Source organism: Ambystoma mexicanum, chromosome 7p (assembly GCF_040938575.1).
Source record: "Ambystoma mexicanum isolate Mex_15411 chromosome 7p, UKY_AmexF1_1, whole genome shotgun sequence".
NCBI classification, from domain to species: domain Eukaryota; kingdom Metazoa; phylum Chordata; class Amphibia; order Caudata; family Ambystomatidae; genus Ambystoma; species Ambystoma mexicanum.
In genome coordinates, this window is record NC_090939.1 from 60,060,523 (window position 1) to 60,077,410 (window position 16,888).

The 16,888-nt window shown below is 46.3% G+C and overlaps 1 protein-coding gene across 3 annotated transcripts in view; it reads right to left on the bottom strand.

Moving 5' to 3' along the window:
• Positions 1 to 16,888, bottom strand: part of TTF2 (transcription termination factor 2) — a 1,006,608-nt gene that overhangs the window by 942,341 nt on the left and 47,379 nt on the right. The gene's annotated exons all lie outside the window — the stretch shown is intronic.

Consider the following 16,888-nt stretch of genomic DNA (forward strand, 5'->3'; position numbering starts at 1 on the left):
GGAAGCAAGACCCTATTGGGGATACTCATACAATTATCCTAACAGGAATAATAAAGTGAAATCAACAGCATTACTTTTGGGAAGATGGGAACGCAATTCCCAGGTGAGTAAGTTAATGTTATATCGACTTTGTTAGAATGGCGAGACAGTTTCTAAGGAAAGTAGGACTTTGTGAATACTTATTTAAGAAGGCACACAGCTTATTCAAGTTAAGTGAATCCTATATATCAGAACGGCAGAACATCTAATGTCAGTAAAAACATTTAGCAACTATAAACTCTCAGAGCTACAGTTACCAACTAACTTTTCAACAATTGGTTTTCTTTTCAAGGCAGACACCTTAAAGTGTCGAGCCCTTCCCAATTCTAGTACACGAGATCTCTCGGAGGCAAAAGATCTAGGAGCCAGCTGTGAGCAGGGTGAGAAAGTTGCAGGAAAAGTTCAGAGTTCCAGAGTAAGACTGTTCAAACAAGTACGTATTTTACTTGAGTTAGTTGAGGGTCCAGGGACTTCAGAGAAGACAACCTACGAGGATTCCTGCAAGGGCCTTGGTGAACTGGACGAGAGACCTCCCATTTACAGAAAACACCCCAAAACTGCACAGGAATCACAAGGACAAGTAAATACCCAAGCCAGCACAGTACCTCAGCACAGAAGATTTTGCAGCAGGGCGACTTCAGAATCTGCAGCCAAAAACCCAAGCACTGCATTCCTTGTCAGGAGGACAGAATACAGGACCCTGAATGGGCTTTTTCAGCAGGGAGTGACACAGAAGACTTTAGGCAAGGGTTTTGTTGCGGCTGGGCGTGGATCTGAATTTGGTGCCTTTTCAGGAGCACAGAAGACAGAATATCGCTGGTCGTACTCTCCTCGTTTGCAAGGTCCAGCACTCTGGTGAGGAGACTTTGTGGGTATCCTGCTGGACCTCCAGAGACATGAATAAAGACCACTAAGTTTCAGCAAGATTCTGAAGAGACTGCACTGCACAATGGCTCGAGGTCCCAGGGTATTGGGGATTTGAAGCCCTGCAAGGTCGCAGTACAACGTCGCATAGCTGAAAATGCAGGTCTTCTCAAGTCTAGTGGGTCTCAACCAGGCTCTGGGTCGAATTAGTCGTTTCCGGAGTACCCAGGTCGATTGAAAGGAAGGGTAACAGCAGGTGTCGGTTACATAGCAGGCTCTCCGGGCGCTGGAAATCGTCTCAGCCGCGTTTTCTTAATCATCCTCTTTTATTTTGGTTCAGTGGTCGACTACCTCTTTAGCTTCGAGGATCAGACTTTTATGGAGGAACCCAGCCAAACAGCCATGCCACAGCAGTTATTTCAGGACAGCCAGCCTCCCAGTTTGATAGGATAGGTTATTTATAACACGCTTAATACCCAGATGTTTCTAAGCGCGGACCCGGGGATCGAACCCGTGTTGCTCCGCATCATCTCCTTTCCAAGGCAAGCACTTTGCCACCAAACTATCCTCCCGAGACAACTGTATTCTCGCAGACAAAGGGCTGCAGAGGTTTAAACTCCTCCCTCACTTCTTTCCTTCACAGACAATCTGGCGCTTGGTCGGTGAATCCAAAGGATTCCGCCCAAAGATAAAGTTAACACAACAGATTTTCCAGCCCTGGATGTCAAGGGAAGGAACAAGAAAGGACAAGGAACACTGAAAGGACGAAAAAAAGAAGACAGGGCCATTTTGGTAAAATGAGAACCCATGGGTGCATTTACCGGTGCTGTGGAAAGAGCCCACGTTAAAGGTGCACTGAATTAGTTAAGAGGTTCACTGCCATCAGCCATTAAAGGCAAGTTTGTTCTTGTAACAGAACTGCTAGATTTTGAGAAAGTGGATACCCAGTATCCCCCCCACAACCCCAGCATTCCACTTAAGGTGGGGGTGCTGGTCTCACCTAACATGTAAAAGGGATCCAAGGATCCTTTCTACCTGTAAGGGTGGCCCCACTGATAGGGGTGGCCCTAATCACGCTCACACCAAAGTAAATTACCCTCTATGGGGAAGTAAGGCCAAGAGTCCATCTTGCAAGGATAACAAGTTTATTCTTACAGAAATGAGGATGGGTAGCAAAGATATCTGCTCCCTGAACGGTCTTCTGTCCCCCCTCCATTCCTTCATCTTGCCACATTGGTGCCAGGCAGGGGTTTATATACTCTTGGCTTGCTATAGTGCCATCACTGGATATGGGCATGGCATCATCCCAAACCATCCTGCTTCCATACAAGGGATGCTCCAAAGTCTTCATTGTTAGCGTTTTCCGTTAGGACATGCTCGTTTATATATTGGTACCTTATATAGAAACACACTGCAACCCTGCATACCTCTTACAAACCTTGTGACCTAGCCTCAGGAAAAACTAAACATTTCTCCAACTAATTTTCATTGATATTCCACTCATTCTACTTCTATTTTTATCTGGTCCGATAATCCCCTTTAAAACGTATTGCCTATAATTCTGTATATTGGGTGCCTCGGGCATTTAAATCCCTTATTCTTAGCCTGCATGGGCTTTTGACAGACAGAAAACAGCTGCTGAGTTACTTCGTGCTTCTCTGCAAGCCTTAGTGACAACACTGCATGAGTCCTGGGATCCTGGTTTAGTGCAGGCCACATTCCTTCTGGGAAGAAACTTGACTCCATCGCATTTAAGATGTTAAATTTGCCTAGGATCCGTCCTTAAAAACGTATTCAGCTAATAGTGCTTTATATTTAAAAAAATAACTAACTTTTCCCAGTGCCTGCCCATGTCTGTGTACATGATTATATTTGCATGAAAAAGCCTCCCCAGTGCCTCTCCTGCCTCCTGTTCCCTTGTAGTGCCTGGAAGAAGACAAAAGAAGTCTACTCTAATTCTAGAGAGCTTGGGGGCGAGGGAAGGCACTAGCTCCTTACCAAAATACCCTTGGGAACTAAAGTTCTCACAAGGTTAGCAAGAGGAAGTTCAAAGGGGAAGCCCCAAGGGCAACCCAGCAACTATAGGCAGTATGTGCCAAAAATTGCCAAAGAGGATACAATTAAAAAGATAATATGGAAAGTCTTAAACAGGACACCCATAAAAAGTTTTTTTAAAAAACCAAAAGGAAAAAAAAAAAAAAAAAAAGAACTCCTCCAGTGTGGAAACTGGTTCCCACTCACTGAAGTATATGGAAAAATAACCCGCCAGTAAAGCGAAATGTTCTGGGGTCGAGACAGGAAGATGCATCATTGCTATGAAATTCTAACCTCACCAATCAGAAGCACCACACCAAGACATTGTTTTACTGCATAGTTAGTCAGTTAAATGGCCTTTGCATATCATACATCTGAACATTCTCAAATATAGCCAGACAAGTGGATGTGCACTCTGTGCATAGGACATACCGGACAAATGTGCACGTGCTTTGCACGAGACTGCATGTTTTTCATTGTGCATATGTTCAGCATATAGCAGAGCCCCCACATGTGGACAACTGACCTGGGAGTTGAAGCCTATCCTACTAATCCCAGTTAGTGTTGGAGAGGATTTTGCTCAAGAAGAAAATCTACTCTGAGACCCCTAGCACTTTTTGCTAGACTTTATCCAATTCTCGCGAGGGAGTGGGAACCTTTTTTCCACACTCATTCTTTTACTTTAACCTAAGGAACCCTTTTTACCCATTTTGGGTACTTTGTAATGGAGTTCTGCTTTCCTCCATGATTTCTGGCATCTACATTCTATTATTGGAGCACACTGTACTTTCTGTGCAGTGTTGCTGGAAGCTTCTTGAGCTTTCCTTTTTGTCTGAATTGTTTTAACACCGGTTGCCAGGGCAGTAGGACAAACTTTGTCCCTCCTGTATTTTATTTGGTGAGATCGGCACACCCCACTTTCAGTGGAGTGCTGAGGGGAAACCGTGTCTCACTGTTTCAGTAACTTTTAGTTACTGTTACAAGTTATCTGACAGGCTGGTGGCAGTGTACTTTTTGCTTGACCTTGTGTGCTTCTAAAGCAGGCGGTCTTCGTAGCTGCAGTAGGGACCAAAAGGGTCACCCATTTGCCTAAAATGGTGGCTGTACCGTTTTAAGCCCGGTTCATGATGACTTGTTCCAACTTGAGCCTTGTACCTGCCGGGGTGGGTGGGTGGGCGAGGTCTTGATGGGTCTCGTCTTTGGCGAGTTTCCCTTAGAAAGCCTGCCAAGGTACTCGGAATGCCTGGAACCATTTTGAACTGGGAGGATAGTTGTCTCCTTTGGATAGCCACCCCCCAGATTTGCAAGAGAGGCACATCTGGCGATTGGTGGGCCCAGCTATCTTTTTATCTTTGATACTGAACCTCAGTAGACCACTGGACTAAAGATCTGAAGGGGAATTCTTAGGACGTCCCAGCAACTTCCAAGCAACTCCCAGAGCTGTTGAGTGACCGCTGCAGACCCCAACCCCCAATTCCGAGTGACAGGGAAATTCTCTTGAAGACTTCCACCCATGGATTGGTGGGCATAACCTGTCTCAAATCTACCTGCATTCTGCATCATCCCACAAAGAGCTGTGACCTTCCGGGCTGCAAACTCCCAATACCCTGTGCATTTTGTGGTGCAATGTCTTGTGAAGCACGGTTTCCATGGAAACCTTGTGGGCATTCTGATTGGTTTACAGAGACCCATTCCCGCTCCCAGACGTTCCCTCAGCTGAGTCGTGGATCGAGATCCAAAGAGAAGTTGAACGCACGACAACAGTCGCTGATCCGAAGCCTGTGAAGGGATCCAATGCACCAGTGCCACGAAGATCCACTGCTGGGCGTCCCACTGCTAGAGTGCATCTGTCTGATCCCTCCAATGTTTATTCTTCAGCCAGCCAGAAAAGCCAAAAAATCCGAACCAGGGACAACTGTTGTCTCACCTTGGGGACCCACCTGCTGAAGTTCTTCATTGAAAAAGGTACTGCTCCGAGTCTAGGTACTTACCTTGGTCTCACTGCATTGTTCTTGTGTTCCGGGTGGGCTGCAATTAAGCAGTTACTTGCACCCCAAGTACTGTTGGGGCGACCGACCCATTGGGCCTTAACTTGATAAACTGGGACTCACCTGCAAGCCTGACTAAATATTCATAGACACTGCTCTGTCTTCTGCTCAGCTGCCTCTTTCGTCCTCAGCCCTTGGGCACTGTACTACCAATGACCCCCCTTGACACTGTATGCCTCACCTAGTATATGGTTGGACTAAAGATTGGTTAAGCAGGGGTTAACCAAAGTTGCAAGAGTTGATCCAATGTTTGCTATGTTGATATCAGTAGTTTAAATCAAAATGTAAACCAACACAAAATGTAAACCAACATATGTGCCCCCTTTTTTCAATACTGTGAAAATACTGTGTTGATATTAACTGCTAAAGTTCTAGTGTATATAAAATCACAATTTTTACATAACTGCTAGTGCGTCAGTGTTTCCTTGAACAAAGTGTATGCTCCAGGTATGGTGTGCCTCACTATAGCCCTTCTCCCTCCTTCGACTAAGCCCGACTGCTCAGCCATAGCTAACAAACATTTGGGTAGTACAGGCCTAAACTAAGAGGTGTAACCTTGTCACCCAAGGTGGGCTTTTCCAAGTTCTGTCACAGACAGCACCTTTTGTAAAACTCCCAAAATACACCTGCAGCCCTGTGCCATAGAAAGGTGAAGAAAAAAAAAAAAAAGAAAAAAAAAAGTGTAACATAATTGTCCCGCTATTAGTCAGTCACTGACATAGGTATGGATGTGGAGTGGATTGCTATTATTGTTAAGTAGAATTTCCTTTTTAGGTGTAATTCTCCCCACTGGTGTCTGTTGCGTTAGGACTGATTTTCTATACTCTGACCGGGTGGACAGATGTATAGGAGACCACCCTATGATTGGGACAGGGACAACTCTGGGCGCTACAGCCAAACCAGTTCAAGGTAGCACGAAGAGTGGTCAACGCTAGGTCTCAGGAAGGGCGAGCTTGGTAAAGGGTCTACAATGAGTCCAAGAGGTAAGCAAACAAGAATAACCCTTAGACAATTAGTTATATATTATATGGTTAAACACAACTAAAAATGACTAAGCAGGTAGTAACCATCACACAAACCAATATAAAAACACATATATACAGCCACATAGACAGTGCAATAATTTCACTAAGAAAGCGAAGGTTAGTCATACTTACAAACCCCTAACTTCAAAACTCCAGCCCTATGGTCAATGGGGCCATCTGCCTATAAATTCAGCAAAGTTCAAATAATTTGTGAAGCGGGAAACAAATGAAGGTAGGAATCCTCGGAAGAGTTAGAGGATACTCTGTGGCAGTCAAAAAACTGCTCCAGACTTTACGTGTAAGAGCAAGCAATGGCAAAGCCAAACAGTTCTAAAACTTTCTAAAAGTTACAACTTTTAAACAGGGAGTATAAGGGTCAAGTAAGTACCACCAACTCACCGCCCGAATTCCGAATAGGGCTTGGCAGGTCACCAGAAGAGGGTCCAAGGTCACGTTTCCCGCCGTCAACTCTGGTCCTCGATGCTCAAGGATTGCAGGTTCAAGTACTTTTCCGGTTGGAGACTTGCTGGTGCACGGTCTTTAGGATGGAGCATGCAGAAAAACTTTATGCAGGGCCCCTCTTACCACAGGACTGGATGCAGGAAATCTGCTTTGGACCATGGCCGCCGATACAGGAGGATACACTTGTTGCAGTCTGACTTAGCCTCCCATCTCGGGATCCCTCAATGCTGGCACCATGAAAATTGGCTGGGTTGCTCGAGTTCAGTAGCACAAGAGGTAGGTCCGCAAAGTTACAAGCTCCAAAGCGGAACATCAACATCTGCAGCACGGGGTAGCCCAAACCTCGGGCTGGTCAGCCACAGATTGGCTCCGGGGCACTTCTAAAGGCTCTGGTTCGCAGGACACCAAGCAGACCTCTGCAATGGATGTTCCCTCCACTCTCCGGGTCGAAGCTCCAAAGGACTTCTGATCTCTTGCCAGACAGGGCTCTTACAGGATAGCAGAATTAGTTGGTTGCCACGCCGCCTTCGGGCGGGTGCACAGTTTCTTCACTCGTCTTCAGCAAATCAGGATACTTGGCTCCTTGCAATATTTCTTCCAGGATCTCTGGGGCATGGCTGTAGGACTCAGCCCTACTATGTCTGGTATGTGAGAGTGAGGGGCCAGTAGCCCCCCCCCCCCCGTTCCTCCTTTCCCCTCCCTAGTACATAATTGGACCATGTGCCTTCAATGGTGGGGGTGCCCCTGTTGCCCTTATACAATGTCAGCATTGGTTGGCACTTGCGTAGATGGGACCATTGCGCAGGACACAAGGCATCCATCTTTGTGCCCCCTTGACGCCATCTTGTTAACTAGGCCTCACTGCGATAATACGAAAAGGCTTCTCTCCCCTTTGCAGCGCCGCGCACACAGCACACATGGCCCCCACCTTTTCTCCGACTGTCTGGAAAACTCCACGGCTCCATTCTCACACTGAAGCCGAGGGAATTGCAATAAAAAACAAATGCAACAACTCACTCTTCCTCTGAGATCACTGCCCTGCGTGTGAACCGGCTTGAGCCAAGCATCCATCTCCACAAATCTGTCCATGCCCCCTCGCCCTTGGAGCATTACTGCCAGTGTATTCCTGTCTCTGCAAGATATTCTCTTGATGTACCAAATATGGGACCCCACCATGATGCCTGCCAAGTAGCGCCCCGACTAACATTAGACCCCTGTCACAATACATCGCCTCCCAATACTAACAAATGCCAACGTGCCTCAGATTCTTTACGAGTCCAGACCCTAGCTTCAATCAATGCTATCATGATGGTCAAAGCCCTTTAACCTGATATGATATTTTATTTGTATCGCGCTCGTACACAAGTGTTTCAAAGCGCGACAAGGGAGGGGAGGGGAACAGGGGAGAACAAAACAACGATCTTACTAGGCCCAGTGACATTGAGAACGTGCAAGTGCATGGGAAAGGGAAAAGGGAACAGTGCATGGAAGGGGGAAGAGTGGAAAGTGCAGGGCAGTGGAGAAACAGATAAATAGTCATAAATACAAATACATAGATAATGGAACAATAAACAGGAGTAGTGCAGTCAGCAAGTGGCAATTGCTGCGTTTACGGCAGCAGAGCTGGGTAAGTCAAGTGCATAAAAGAAGAAAATGGGAGGGGTGGGGGACTGTATGGGTACAGATATGGTCCCCAGTGCGAGGGGTGGCCGGGAGGCAGTGCAGAAGGGTGGCAGGGTGAGCAGGTACCTGGGCCCGGGGGACAGAGGGTGGCCAGGTGCACAGTGCCAAGAGAGCAGATCAGCAGGGCAGAGGGGCAGAGGGGGAGCAAAGGCAGATAAAGAGGAATGACTTGATGTGCTTCCAGAACCGGAGATGATTCTCCAAGTTTTAGAGTGGCAGGGAGGCTGTTCCAGATGGAGACCCCAGCCGAAGACAGGGATCTCCCTCCAGCTTGTTTCTTTGAAAAACGATGGACCCCGAGGGAGTTAGAGGTAGAGGGGCGAAGGGCTCGAGAGGGGAGGTATTTGCAGAGGGATAGCTGAAGGGATTTTGGACCCAGGCCCCAGAAAGCCTTGTGGACAATGCAGAGGGTTTTAAATTTAATCCTTGCATCCACTGGGAGCCAATGGAGAGATTTTAGAGCTGGAGAGATACAATCGGAGGACTTGAGGCCAAGGACAAGTCTTGCAGTCCTGTTCTGGTGATCTATATAAGCCACTGTTATTGACGATGTAAATATATGCAAGAAGTTTATAGGTTTGCAATTTGTTCAAACAAATGGCAAAGTAATTATTTAGTGCATGCTTCATAGAGAAGTATTATGTTAGCTTAGTTAGCGATCACCCCACCTCACCTCACCTCACCTCACAGCAACCCGACCTTCACTCCTCCTGGACACTGACAACAGGATCAAGTGAAGTCCCTCCGGCAAAGGAGCAACCAAACCAGATGGAACCGTGACGTCATTGCTATATGTGCCTATACTGACTGACCAATCCTGCACTGCCTCGACACCCTATACTAATTGCGTCATCTATGATGAGTTGTGCCTTTATAATGTGATAACAGATATTTGTTGGAGTGCTCTCGGGCAGCAGAATTCTTTGGATGCCAATTACATAAACTATTTTTTGAACTCTCGCAACCTGTCCTCTTAGCCTTATTCCCCGTCTGGGGAGTGTCTCATTTATTCTTTTGCACGTCTAAAGACGCGGAGGGCGCCTACACAAGCTCTGCCCCGCTCATGCACACCAGCAGTGGGCCAATCAAGGACCACTGTGGGTCTCATGCAAGCATGCACAACAGACATTCAGGCACCAGTATGCAGATTTGGACCAGACAGTCCCAGCCCATTTCCTAAAACAATACTCCATGTGTTAACCTAGGGTGATATAAAAAGAAACACATTGCACTGCAATGTAATTGGGGGGTGACTATTGGGAATAACTGTACTTCACTACCAGCCTTCCCCGAGGAAAGCCCGACTTCTCAGACATAGTTACTACCATTAAAGATTGGCCTTTCATTTTGACGAGAAACCCTGGTGTACCTTTATGTTGGAAGGTTTCAAAGCCCTCACCGAAGGGTTTCAACAAAAATATCCCCAACATACATATCTTAGAAATCATCCTTCTCCTCTTCACTCACTGCCTGGGTAGGTTGTGCCCCCATATTTCCCAAAGTTTCTCAGATCAGGACAAAAGCCCACCAACTAAAACCAGGAGCAAGAAGTCCACCAAAGTGATAGGCGATTCTTTGTGTGGGTGAGTTTAAGGATCAACGAGTAAGAAGAGGCAGAGATTGTGCTGTGGTCACATTGGATGGGAGCGTTAGCTAGCAGCAAGTGGAAGAGACCTTCATGTGCTCACGTTATTGCAGGTCTATTAAAGGGCAGTCACCACACATCTCACAAACAATCACACCACTGTTTTATGCCTGTATTTCAAATGTTAACATGTTGAGACTTAATGTTGCAATGTTCAGTTTTGTTTTCTCTATGCACCAGTGGCACAGTAAATAATCTTGTGCTAGAAATAGTGCCATCTGGTCACTTACAATGAAAATACTGGCATGGCAAAGGGCTTGGCACGCAGTTGCAACAAATTCACTTGAGATCCATGCGCACACATCAGCCAACTTGCCACCGCCCCGAATCTTGTTCCCCAGAGTTCAAATCCTGATGTGGGGCAATTTAAATCCAGACAATTTTAAAACCATTGTATTGGAGTACTGTGCACCCATCCTTCCACTCCACATTATTCCTGAATTATCTACCAAGACACATAAACCCCACATAGCCTCTATTTTAGCAATAGAAATAAGTTCACAAGCCAGCTCTGCTATTAAAGGATATAACAGCACACTAATTCACTTCTAGCCTACCCACATTGTTACATAACCACACAACAGTTTTGTACTTGGAAGCATCTAGGTGGCAAGACACAACATACCATGCTTTGCAGCCCACCAGTTACAGACTCCACGCTCATTAACATAAAATGAGAAGAGATCTTAATTGTGCATCCACCAACAGCTTACTACTGCCAAATACCCAGATGCTTCATTCCAATGAAGCTACTATGGTGCAGTTACTCAAGCAGGGTCGGGTGGGGATATAGGTTTTGCAGCCTAAGCCCAGTCACCAAGCACCTCTGCAAGGGCAACTTACACTGAACCAGGACATGTTTTTCCAGAATTCATGTTTACCTAGGAACACATCAGTGTGCAGGTAGCAAAGCCCCCATGCTATCCTTGCATCCGACTAACATTAGCCTTGGCGTCTCTGTACTTATTAATATAAAATCCAGGGAACAGGCTCTGCCTTTCTATAAGCACTGAAGGCAGAAGGCAAAAACAGCCCGAGTCCTTGGCCTATTCACGCTGCTCCCCAAGATTGGACTGTCACAGCCAGTTTGTTTTTAAGGCTACCTTTTTAAATCCGAACATCCATCTTTTGTCCTCATAGAAAATACAACTACAAGCCCAAGCACTAAAAATGAAGCAACGCAAAGTCAACCACACCCAGTGAAGTGTGGAAGAGAAGAATATAATCCAGGGATTGAAATAGAAGGCATATGCCGACCACAGAGGGAGAGACAGTAATCAGAGCTCAGCTGGCGCATAGGCGTGCACGTGTAGACTGTGGTGAATCCTCTACAAAAATCTTGGTCAAAGTAGTAGCATTTGCCCAGTCTGACTTTCCATGCACTAGTTACTTACCAACTGTAACGTTCTTTCGATTGGATGTTCCTCCCACGTATTCCTCATCTTAGATCTTAGATATATCCTTACCTTCAGCTTTGCTGCTTCGGGAATTTTTCCTCTCTCCACCAGAGGGCGCATCTGTATCAGTATAAATGCCTCGAGCGCGCCCGTTGGCCTCAGTTCTGTTTTTTCGTATCAGAGCCCATGTATTATAAACAAAGGCGTGCCTCTTAATGACCCAAGCCTTGAAAGAATTTAGAGTGTAAACCACGTAAACTGTACTGTGGGGTAGGATGGGCGGGTCGATGAGGAATACGTGGGAGGAACATCCAATCGAAAGAAGGTTACAGTTGGTAAGCAACTTGTTCTTCCAATGGATTGTGTCCTCCCACGTATTCCTCATCTTGGATAGACTCCCAAAGCAGTTTTGTATTGGAGGCGGGAGTACAGATGCCTTTTAGTCATGTACCGAATGTAGTACAGATTTGGCAAATAAACCTCCTTGAGATGTAGTTGAGTCCAAAGCATGTTCGATGAAAGTATGCATGGATGACCATGTAGCTGCTGCACAAATATCTTGCACACGGACACCCCTCTTAAGTGCTGTTGAAGTTGCTATGCCTATCGTTGAATGGGCTCTTAAGCCCTCAGGGGGATCTTTTCCAGCTAGCCTATAACACTCGGTTATGGCTAAAATTATCCATCTTGATAATGTTTGTTTGGTTACGGCTAGTCCCAATTTACGGCCAGTGTATCCCACAAAAAGTTGATCACACTGACGTATTTGACAATCTTGAGATGTAAAAGCTTAGAGCCCTTCTGGGATCTAGCCTATGCAGTCTTTCCTCTTCCTTACATGTGTGAGGAGGAGGGTAGACCGCAAGTAGAATTATTTTCTGTGACAGATGAAAGTCTGAAACTATTTTTGGCAGAAAAGATGGTTTAACTCGAAGGACAACTTTATCTTTATATGAAAGATGGTGTGAGGAGGACCACTCGAAAGTGCCTGCAACTCACTTACTCTGCGGGCTGATGTCAATGCAATCAAAAGTACGTTTTTAATGTAAGAAGCCTTAACGGACAAGAATGTAAAGGCTCAAAGGGTGCACATGTCAGAAATTTAAGTACCAAATTTAAATCCCATACTGGAACTTGAAAAGGTACTGGTGGAAAAACATTGTTTTAACCTTTTAGAAATTGTATTATTAAGGGTATCTTAAAATAAGATCTTTCTTCTGATGAGCGCTTGCAGATAGATAGCGCTGCTACATATTCTTTTATTGTCTTAACCTGGAGCCCCAGATTAGCTAAATGTAATAGAAAAGATAATACCATTGGAATGGCACATTCAAAAGGATGCACATTCTTATCCCTGCACCAGTTACTGAATTTATTCCAACGACACCGGTACAAAGATTTTGTTGCTGGCCTTCTGGCCGAAAGCAACACCTCCATAACATCATCCGGAAGGTCCCAATCCTTGTATCTCAACCTCTCAGAAGCCATGCGTGAAGGTTGAGTATGTTGACCTCTGGATGGAGAACGTGACCTCCCTCTTGCGAGAGAAGATCCTCTTTTTGGAAGACGTATTGGAGGGCAGATAGACATGTCAAGAAGGTCCGGGTACCATGTTCTCCTGGCCCAATCCGGGGCAATTAGGATCATGGTTTTCCTGAACTTTCTCAACCTCCTGATTACCGGAGGGAACGCATATAGAAGAGGAAATTCCCACTCGATGCGTCTCCTAGAGCTCCTCTCGGGGGAAATTCCCTTGAGCAGTACAGTTCGCACTTCCTGTTGACAATGGTCGCAAACAGATCCACTTGAGGGGTTCCCCAAAGGGCGAAGATCTCCATAAGGACTTCCCCAGCTATCTCCCACTCGTGAGAGACTGTGCTCTGCCTGCTCAGAGCGTCCGCCGCTGTGTTTTGCTCTCCTGCTAAGTGAATGGCAGATAGAGAGATCCCTTCTTGTATTGCCCAGAACCAGAGCTGCATTGCCTCTCTGCACAGTGGCAGTGACTCTACTCCTCTCTTGTTGAGGTAGTACATGGCCACTGTGTTGTCCATCATGATCAGGACATTCTTTCCCCGTACAGAGGGCAGGAAGGCCTTCAGCGCTAGTCTGATCGCCCTCCGCTCCAAAAGATTGATGTGTAGTCTGGACTCCGATGGAGACCAACGACCGCTGATTGTCAGATCGTTGGTGTGGGCTCCCCACCCCGTGAGTGAGGCGTCTGTCACTACAGTGATCTCCGGCCACGGCTGCCAAAAAGATTGTCCCTTGAGGATGTGTTCTTTACAAACCCACCATTGTAGGTCCTGAGCTACTCTGGTTGGAACTTGTAAGAGATCCGTCATTTCCCCTGAATATTGGGACCATTGAGTCCTGAGGGCCCATTGAAGGGATCTCATCCTCAATCTGTCCTCTGGCACCAGAAAAATGCAGGATGCCATGAGGCCGAGCAACCTGAGAAAATCGAAGGCCGGTAGATACTGGGCATTCTGGAACTTTGTCACCATCTGCAGAATGTGGGGAGCCCTCTCTTCGGGAGGCGAGGCTTTGCCCGAACGAGTATCCAAGACTGCTCCTATAAATTGGAGCTTCTGTGATGGTATCACGTTTGACTTTTAAATTCAGAGAAAACCCTAGTTTGTGAAGGGAGTGGCAAGTCTTGGATAGATGATCCTAGACTTGTTCTGGAGAACGTGCCCCGATCATCCAATCGTCCAAATAGGGGTAGACATGAATCCCCCCTTCTGAGACTCGCTGCCACTACCGCCATCAACTTGATGAAAACTCTTGGGGCGGAGGTCAACCCGAAAGGCAGAACTCAAAACTGATAGTGAGAGTTGCCAATCGCGAACCTCAGGTACTTTCTGTGCTTGAGATGGATCGGCACATGAAAGTAAGCATCCTGAAGGTCCAATGATACCAACCAGTCCTGTAGTTGGAGAGCCTGAAGGATCTGAGAAAGAGTGACCATCTTGAACTTGTCCTTCGTGAGGAACTTTTTCAAGTTTCTCAAGTCCAAGATGGGTCTCAGTCCTCCGTCCTTCTTTGGAATGAGGAAATATGGGGAATACCAACCCTTGTTCCTCTCTGCAACAGGTACATGTTCTATTGCACCTTTCTGTAGTAGGTTAAAACTTCCTGCAACAGGAGCGGGTCTGGATTTTTGGTAGAGTTGTATTCCGGTGGGTGATTGAGGTTTCTTTAGAAAAGGAAGGCAGTAACCTTGGGATACTGTTTCCAGTGCCCAAACATCTGAAGTAATGCCCCGCCATTCTTTCAGATGCTGTGAGATCCTGCCTCCACTGGGGTCTTGTGAGTCAAAACCTAAGAGTGGTTTTGCCGCAGCTCCAGCAGCGGCTGAAGGGACAGATGCTGCTGCTGGGGCAGATCTAGCGCCTCTTCCTTGCCCCCGAGGAAATTTTCCTTGCCCCCTTTGATTGGCCTGTCCCCTTCCTCTCCCAAATGAGTAAAAACGAAAGGGACGACCCCCTCCAGGAGCTGAGGTTGTCGTATAGGGGCCCTAAGTGACTTTGCCGCTGCCTTGGAGGGCTGCAGCTTCTCCAAACTTTCATCCACCTTGCTGCCAAACAACCTCGAGCCATCAAATGGCATGTTAAGGAGTCTAGATTGAACATCTGGTGCAATCTGCGTAGCACTGCGCTAGACGCCATGGACCTGCTGCTACTGTCAGCAGTGTCCAAACCTGCTTGAAGGCATTCTCCCAAAGCCTCCTTCCCATCCTTAATTATGGATAGGAAACCATCACGATCCTCTCCTTCCAGGATGTGTTGAGCTGCCGCTGACATGCAGTCCCACAGAGTATAATTAAATCCAGCCAATGTACAAGATACATTGGTAGACTTCAGAGCCATGCTCCCTGATGTAAAGATCTTTTTCGACCAAGTATCTATTTTCTGGTCATCCCTATCAGGGGGAATAGTGGGGTATGCAGCATTTTTTGTTGATGTGGCTGCCTGAACTACCAGACTCTCAGGAGAAGGATGTTTACTCAAATACTGTGGGTCAGAGTTACAAGGTCTGTATTTTGCCACATATTTTTGTTATTTACTGCTGGACTAGATTCCGGTCTTTCCCAAGCAGCATTTAGTCTCCTTTGCAGGGCAATATGAAAAGGAAGTATGGGGTCTGGTTGGGGACCTCCTGACAAAATATCTGTCAAGTCATCATCCTGGTATACAGGTGCATTATTACCCCACCCCATAAACTCTGTTACTCTATTCATAAGTTTTCTGTAACCCAGATCAGCATGTTCTGCTGGATCTGGTCTCAAATTCATATTCAGGAGATCTGTCTATTCCACTTGCAGACTGTAAACATTCATACAAATCCTGCATTTTTGATTGAGGATTTATTAATTCCTGTGGAACATCTCTTGTCCCATATTTTACCCCTGCTGATGTAACCTCAGGTTCATCTTGTTCTTCATATTCTTCATTTTCTGATGACATTTCTCCATATACAGATGACATAGTATGGAAAAAATGTCTGTTTTCAGGGTGAAATATTTATTCAGGAATATGTTTCAACCCTGGTGTCGACGTCGACAGAAGCGTCAATGGCGACGAAGTTGTGGCCGTTACCTTCGATGTTGTCGAGGTATTCGATGTTTTCGAAGGCACTACAAATGGCGTCGAAGAAATCTTCGAGGCAGTCGATTTTGTCGACGTAGTCTTCGAAACACTCAACGCCGTCGAAGAAATCTTAGAGGTCGTCGATAAAATATTCAACGCGATTTTGTTTCTGTTGGGTCGTCGACCCTTTATACTCGACAGCCTTCGACAGAGGCTTCGAAGAGGTTTTCGTCGAAGTCTTGAATGACTTATCGACGTCGAAAGTCTTTTTCGTAGAGTGTCTTTTTAGGTGTCTGAGGAGAGTCCCTAGAAGACACCCTCAACAATTTCTTGTCGGACTTCTTAGTTTTAGACCTTCCTCTGTCACTTTTGTGACTAGAGGCATGCCCTTCAACAGACATTTTTGAGGGGGTCTGGGCCGCGTTCTCAAAAATTATCATGGACTCTTTAAATGCTTCCCACTTTTTTTTTTTTTAGAAGAAGGAGCTCGGTGTCTTTTTCGCCTTTTTGGACGAAGAAGAGGACTTCCTTGATCTACTCATCGATCGTGATTTTTTACAGTGCTGAAGACTCAACCGAGTCTTTCTTCCCTCTCGAAGAAAACTTCGAGGATTCCTCCCCCACCGCCAGGTGTCCTTGTCTTTCTTTCAAGGCCTTGTGGGTCATGGATTGGCACGAACCGCAGTCATCGATCCGATGTTCGGACCTGAGACACCAGAGGCAGTTACGGCGAGGGTCGGTCAGCAAAATTTTTCTGCCGCACCTTAGACACTCCGTAAACCCCGTTTTCAGAGTAGATGGGTTTGAAGAAGACGACATAATCGCTTAAGACTGAAGCACCGTTTTATTTCGATCCGAAAGCGAAGCTAACGGAAAAACGGAACTGAGGCCAACGGGTGCGCTCGAGGCATTTATACTACGGATGCTGTTGACACTCGACGGATGCCGCCGAGGGACATCGACGCCGTCGCCTAGAGTGGAGCGCCCTCTGGTGGAGAGAGAAAAAAATTCCGAAGCAGCAAAGCTGAAGGTAAGGATATATCTAAGATCTAAGATGAGGAATACGTGGGAGGACACAATCCATTCGAAGATCAAGGATCTA